Source organism: Mirounga leonina, unplaced genomic scaffold, assembly GCF_011800145.1.
Source record: "Mirounga leonina isolate KUSES-001 unplaced genomic scaffold, KU_Mleo_1.0 Mir_53, whole genome shotgun sequence".
NCBI classification, from domain to species: Eukaryota; Metazoa; Chordata; class Mammalia; order Carnivora; family Phocidae; genus Mirounga; species Mirounga leonina.
The window spans coordinates 44,272,496-44,278,857 of record NW_023270807.1 but is presented as its reverse complement, the minus strand read 5'-3'; the positions used below and the strand labels follow the sequence as shown (position 1 = coordinate 44,278,857).

At 39.4% G+C, this 6,362-nt stretch overlaps 1 protein-coding gene across 1 annotated transcript in view; it reads left to right on the top strand.

Moving 5' to 3' along the window:
- The first annotated feature begins 313 nt into the window (after positions 1-313).
- SYNCRIP (synaptotagmin binding cytoplasmic RNA interacting protein) overlaps positions 314-6,362 on the top strand; it is a 77,204-nt gene continuing 71,155 nt past the window's right edge. Inside the window, exons 1-2 of the mRNA XM_034991276.1 lie at positions 314-636; positions 3,466-3,568. The gene's annotated coding sequence lies outside the window, so the exon portion shown is untranslated. The remainder of the gene's footprint in view (positions 637-3,465; positions 3,569-6,362) is intronic.

Here is a 6,362-nt window from a genome sequence, read left to right as displayed (position 1 = left end):
GGCGCCTGGGTGGCTCAGTTGGTTAAGCGACTGCCTTCGGCTCAGGTCATGATCCTGGAGTCCCTGGATAGAGTCCTGCATCGGGCTCCCTGCTCAGCGGGGAGCCTGCTTCTGCCTCTGACCCTCCCCCCTCTCATGTGCTCTCTCTCATTTTCTCTGTCTCAAATAAATAAATAAAAAAAATTTTTTTATTTATTTGACAGACACAGCAAGAGAGGCAACACAAGCAGAGGGAGAGGGAGAAGCAGGCTCCACACTGAGCAGGGAGCCAATGCGGTACTGGATCCCAGGACCCTGAGATCATGACCTGAGCCGAAGGCAGACGCTTAACGACTGAGCCACCCAGGCGCCACGAGGAATATAAATTTTTAAGCATATACACTTGAAGCAAAGACTGTATGCTCCAGAACCTGAACGTGATGAATTGGGAATTCGGGCTATCAATTGGGTGGTCAGATATGGGACAAATAAGGTGGAAGATAAAGGCTGAAGTGTTTGGGGGCAACTGTAAAGCTATGGTCATTTGAATTACCTAAAACTTGACTTTTTTTTTCAGTGGGAAGGCATATAGCAGAAAGTCACATAATTTAGTCTGATTCTGCAGAGTCCACACTTGAGGGGGTCAGGACCAAAAAGGTACAATTTAGTGGAATTAAACTTGAAACATTAACATAATTAACATCAGCTCCCATTAAAATGGAAAACCTCTTGTAGATCTGGATGACATTTTTCATTCACACAATGGAGGTCTTGGCTGTTAGACTCTACCAGCCTTAAGCTTTGTGAATGGTAACATTACAGGTAATACCTTTATATTACCAAAGTAGGTAACTACTAGTTACAACCAGGGACCTTAAGTTACCTGGATAAGGGACTTAATCCTTCTGAGCATATGTGCAACTTACAGAGAACAGAAACTCAAAGCCTTAAAGACCTAAGGAATAAAGGAATTTGGCTATAATAGACTGGGATCTGCATGGTTAGGACTGATTTCAGAAGCTGAAAGAGCAAAATCTGTATGTGTCTGGCTTTAGGGGCTTTAGTCACTAGGAATTCTTTTCTCTGTCTTCCATCATGCTTCCAATTCATCTTCAAATCTAGTAGGCTCAAACTTATATTTGGTGCTTTCAAAAATTTGTTCTATTGCCAGAAATCTAATATCCACTGCAGTTGGCTGCCCAGTTAAGTGCTCTCTAAACTGATTATGCACCTCATAAATCCTTACTGTTTGCTCAACCTGTATGAAATCTTTTGCTTGTGCTCAGGTTTTTAACACCACTTGCCCAGTTAGAATTAGAATCTTTATTTGAATTTCAGCTTGCTAAGATAGTCTGCTTCTCTTTTGCTAGTCCTTCCTCCCTGGGGATGAGACCTTTCCCATCTTTCCTCCCAAAAGCTTGATTCAGGATCCAAGTGGTACTCACAGCATGGTATAGTATTCATAAATGCCTGACTGAATATTGCCACTGCCTCTGGCCTCTCCACCTCACTGATTCTACATATTTGGATATGTATAGAGATCAGATCAAAGCACAAGGTTGCCATGCAGTTCTGGAAGCTTTATGGACCATCTTTGGGTGGAGGAGAAGGTGTCTTTCCAAAATGAGAACTAGACTCCTCGGTCTCATTCTCACAAGTCCTGGCCTCTTCCTTTACCACTAGCACACTACTAAAGTCCTGGCATGCCATGTGGCTGAGTTATAACAGGAAGTAAGGATTTAATCTCTCAGAATCCCAAATTGAGTACAGTATAATCCAACCTATTTGGGAACTTCGTCCTAGTTAGGCTTACTCAGTTGATTACAGTTTTCTTCAAAAGAGTATTAATAATGGAAAAAGCATTTAAGAATACTCAATTTATCATTTGAAGAAAAGATTTACAAATACAGTGTATTAATTTACTGAGGTCAGTAAACTTGACCTACCCTTGACTCCTAACTATATAATTGATGCACGATAAATTGTACAGTTTGGTGAGTTTTTCCATTGATAAACACCCATGAAATCATTACCACAATCAAAAAAATGACTATCCATTTCTCCCAAAAGTGTCCTCTTGTAGAGGCTTAATTTTGAACACCTTACATTTGAGATGGCATCTAATACCCAAATGAAGTTTTGAGTTAGGTAGAGAAGTATGGAGTTCAGGGAAGAGATCTGAGCTAGAGAAATAAAATTGGGAGTCATCAGCATGTGGATGGTATATTTAAAGCCATAAGATTAGATGAGATCACCAAGGAGTGAATATAAATAGAGAAAAGAAGTGGTCCAAGAGTTGAGTCCTGGAACATTCCAAGAGTAGGGGATTCCAGGTTTAGTTGAAATCCAGGAGATTATTTTGTGCCAAGGGACAAAAATTGGGAAGCAGAAATGTGTTGTCAAGTCCAACTGCCATATCAAGAACAGAAACTAGACGAAAAATAAAGGAGTTTTGGAATGAAAAGCAAGGATGAAACCTAGCAAATAACTGCTTGGGCTGTAGGGCTGGAGATAGCCTCGATTTAATGCAGAGACTTAGCACAGAAATTGAGGGAGTTCATATCTGAACACAACTTTGTAAAGTATCAGGCAAAATAGTCTCCAGGAAAGAATGAGATAAGGAATTTAGGATGTATGATAGGGTGTTCATCAAGACACTGTCTACTTAGGTGGAGTCAGCTACAGGCAAGTTAGAGGTTTGTCTTAAAGTGCTAAAGTGCCTGCTGAGGCTGAAAATTACCAATTTTAATAGTTAATCAGCATAATTCTTACTATTTTATGGGGCTTATCTGCCTGGGAGAAGAAAGCGGATCAGTGAATTAATCCAAAATTAGGAATAAACTGGCCAGGAGGAGCAAAATAATGGCAAGCCAAGGGAATTGAGGATGTAGGTAAAACTTAAAATTACTAACCTTGAGATCCAGGCTGATTAGGGAAAAAACAAAAAACAAGTGAGGGTCCCAAGTAAGACAAAATCAGACACACCATGGAAAAATGCTGATGAAAACTAGGTAAAATAAGGTCCTCTCCACTTATACTAAAATATGACCCATAGTATGGTGTATTCTGATTGTTGAGTTAGCTCTCTCTGGCCCTGGAATGTGAAGTCTTTACAAGAAGAAACTGTACACTTTAATCTCTTAAATTCTGCCTAAAACAATGTAATGGCTCCTAGAAAAAATTGTCTAAGTGGAATTCAATTTGTATATTTAGGGCAATGATGATGTGATTTAACTTCTCCAAAAGGGGTAAAAGAAAATAAGAAAAACTGGAAGGCATTAAGGACAAATATATGTGTCCCCCAAAATTCATATGTTGAAGCCCTAACCCAGGGGTGGCTGTATTTGGAGATAGAGCCTCAAAAGAAGTAAAGGAGTTTAAATAAGGTCATAAGGGGAAGGCTCTGATCCAGGAAAAAATAAAATAAAACAAAATAAATAAAAAAAAACAAACCACCAGAGAGCTCACTCTCTGCCTCTCCCCTAGCACATCCACAAAGAAGAGGTTGCATGAGCACACAATGCGATGGTGGCCACCCACAAGCCAAGACAAGAGGCCTCAGAATGTTGGACTTCCAGCCTCCAGAACTGTGAGAAAATTTATTTCTATTGTTTAAGCCACCCAGTCTGTGATATTTTGTTATGGCAGCTCTAACAGACTAGGAAGCAAAGGATAAATGGCCACTGCTATAATTTTGAGAGTTTATATTTAGCTAAAGAATTATGAGTAATAACTATGAAAAAAGCCCATGCAATGTAATCCCTCTGGTTTTATACATTTTCCCTTTAGGTTTTTTATTTATTAAATTGGAACTACATCTACAGTGTGCTTTCTTATTGAATACTAACAAACACAGCTGCCAGTCACAAAGTTTCCTCTCCACTTGTTTCATCATCAAGTTCAGTTTTTTGAGAAATAGATAATTTTTCAATAAAAAAAGTATTACTAAAGAGGGATGCCCGGCTGGCTCAGTTGGTAGAGCTTGCAACTCTTGATCTTGGGGTTATGAGTTCAAGTTCTACATTGGGCATAGAGCTCCCTTAAAAAATAGAAACTAGGGTGCCTGGGTGGCTCAGATGGTTAAGCTTCTGTCTTCAGCTCAGGTCATGATCCTAGGGTCCTGGGATCGAGTCCCGTGTCGGTCTTCCTGCTCAGCGGGGAGCCTGCTTCTCCCTCTGCCTCTCTCTCTCTCTCTCTCTCTCATGAATAAATAAATAAAATCTTTTAAAAAATAATTAAAAAGTAAAAATATAAAAAATAAAAAATATATATCAGAGAAACCAGAGATTGAAATGAAACTATCTCAGATACAAAGTGAATGTTGTCTGAAGTTGTATGCTTCACAGGAAAACCTTTTTGACATAAGTGAGATTACTTCTTTCATAATCACCTCACGTAACAAAAAATGGTTTAGACTTACTAAGTAGTTCACAGTCTCAAATTTTTTTTCAAATATTGTTAAAATGTCTGTGCTACCTAGAGAAATCTATACATTCAATGCTATCCCTATCAAAATACCATCACCTTTTTCCCAGAGCTGGAACAAATAATCCTAAAATTTGTATGGAACCAGAAAAGAGCCCAAATAGCCAAAGGAATGTTGAAAAGGAAAACCAAAGCTGGTGAGATCACAAGTCTGGACTTCAAGCCCTATTACAAAGTTGTGATCATCAAAACAGTATGGTACTGGCACAAAAACAGACACACAGATCAATGGAACAGAATAGAGTATCCAGAAATGGACCCTCAATGTTATGGTCAATTAATCTTCAACAAAGCAGGAAAGAATATCCAATGAAAAAAAGACAGTCTCTTCAACAAATCGTGTCAGGAAAATTGGACAGCCACATGGAAGAATGAAACTGGACCATTTCCTTAAACCATACACAAAAATAGACTCAAAATGGATGAAAGACCTAAATGTGAGACAGGCATCCATCAAAATCCTAGGGGAGAACACAGGCAGCAACCTCTGTGACCTTGGCCACAGCAACTTCTCTCTAGACACATCTCCAAAGCAAGGGAAATAAAGGCAAAATGAACTTTTGGGACTTGATCAAGATAAAAAGCTTTTTGCACAGCAAAGGAAACAGTTGACAAAACCAGGAGACAACCGACAGAATGGAAAAAGATATTTGCAAATGACATATCAGATAAAGGGCTAGTATCCAAAATCTATAAAGAACTTACCAAACTCAACACCCAAAGAACAAGTAATCCAATCACGAAAAAGGCAGAAGACATGAACAGACATTTCTCCAATGAAGACATACACATGAAAAAATGCTCCACATCACTCGGCATCAGGGAAATACAAATGAAAACCACAATGAAATAACACCTCACACCAGTCAGAATGGCTAAAATTAACAAGTCAGGAAACAACAGATGTTGGCGGGGATGCGGATAAAGGGGAACCCTCCGACACTGTTGGTGGGAATACAAGCTGGTGCAGCCACTCTGGAAAACAATATGGAGGTTTCTCAGAAAGTTAAAAATGGAACTACCGTATGACCCAGCAATTGCACTACTGGGTATTTACTCCAAAGATACAAAGGTAGTGATCCGAAGGGGCACCTGCACCCCAGTGTTTATAGCAGCAATGTCCACAATAGCCAAATTATGGAAAGAGCCTAGATGTCCATCAACAGATAAATGGATAAAGAAGATATTGTGTATACACACACACACACACACGTATATAATGGAACACTACTCATCAAAAAATGAAATCTTGCCATTTGCAATAACATGGATAGAACTAGAGGGTATTATGCTAAGCGAAATAAGTCAATCAAAGAAAATTATATGATCTCAGTGATATGTGGAATTTAAGAAACAGGATCATTGGGGAAGAGGAAAAAATAAAACAAGACGAATTCAGAGAGGGAGACAAACCATAGGAGACTCTTTTTTTTTACATTTAATTTTATTATGTTAATCACCATACATTACATCATTAGTTTTTGATGTAGTGTTCCATGATTCATTGTTTGCGTATAACACCCAGTGCTCCATTCAGTACGTGCCCTCTTTAATACCCATCACCAGGCTAACCCATCCTCCCACCCCCTCCCCTCTAGAACCCTCAGTTTGTTTCTCAGAGTCCATAGTCTCTCATGGTTCGTCTCCCCCTCCAATTCCCCCCCGCTTCATTTTTCCCTTCCTACTATCTTCTTTTTTTTTTTTTTAACATATAATGTATTATTTGTTTCAGGGGTACAGGTCTGTGATTCATCAGTCTTATACAATTCACAGTGCTCGCCATAGCACATACCCTCCCCAGTGGAAGACTCGATTTAATCATAGAAAACAAACTGAGGGTTGCTGGAAGGGAGGTGGGTGGGGGATGGGGTAACTGGGGGTTGGGCATTAAGGAAGTC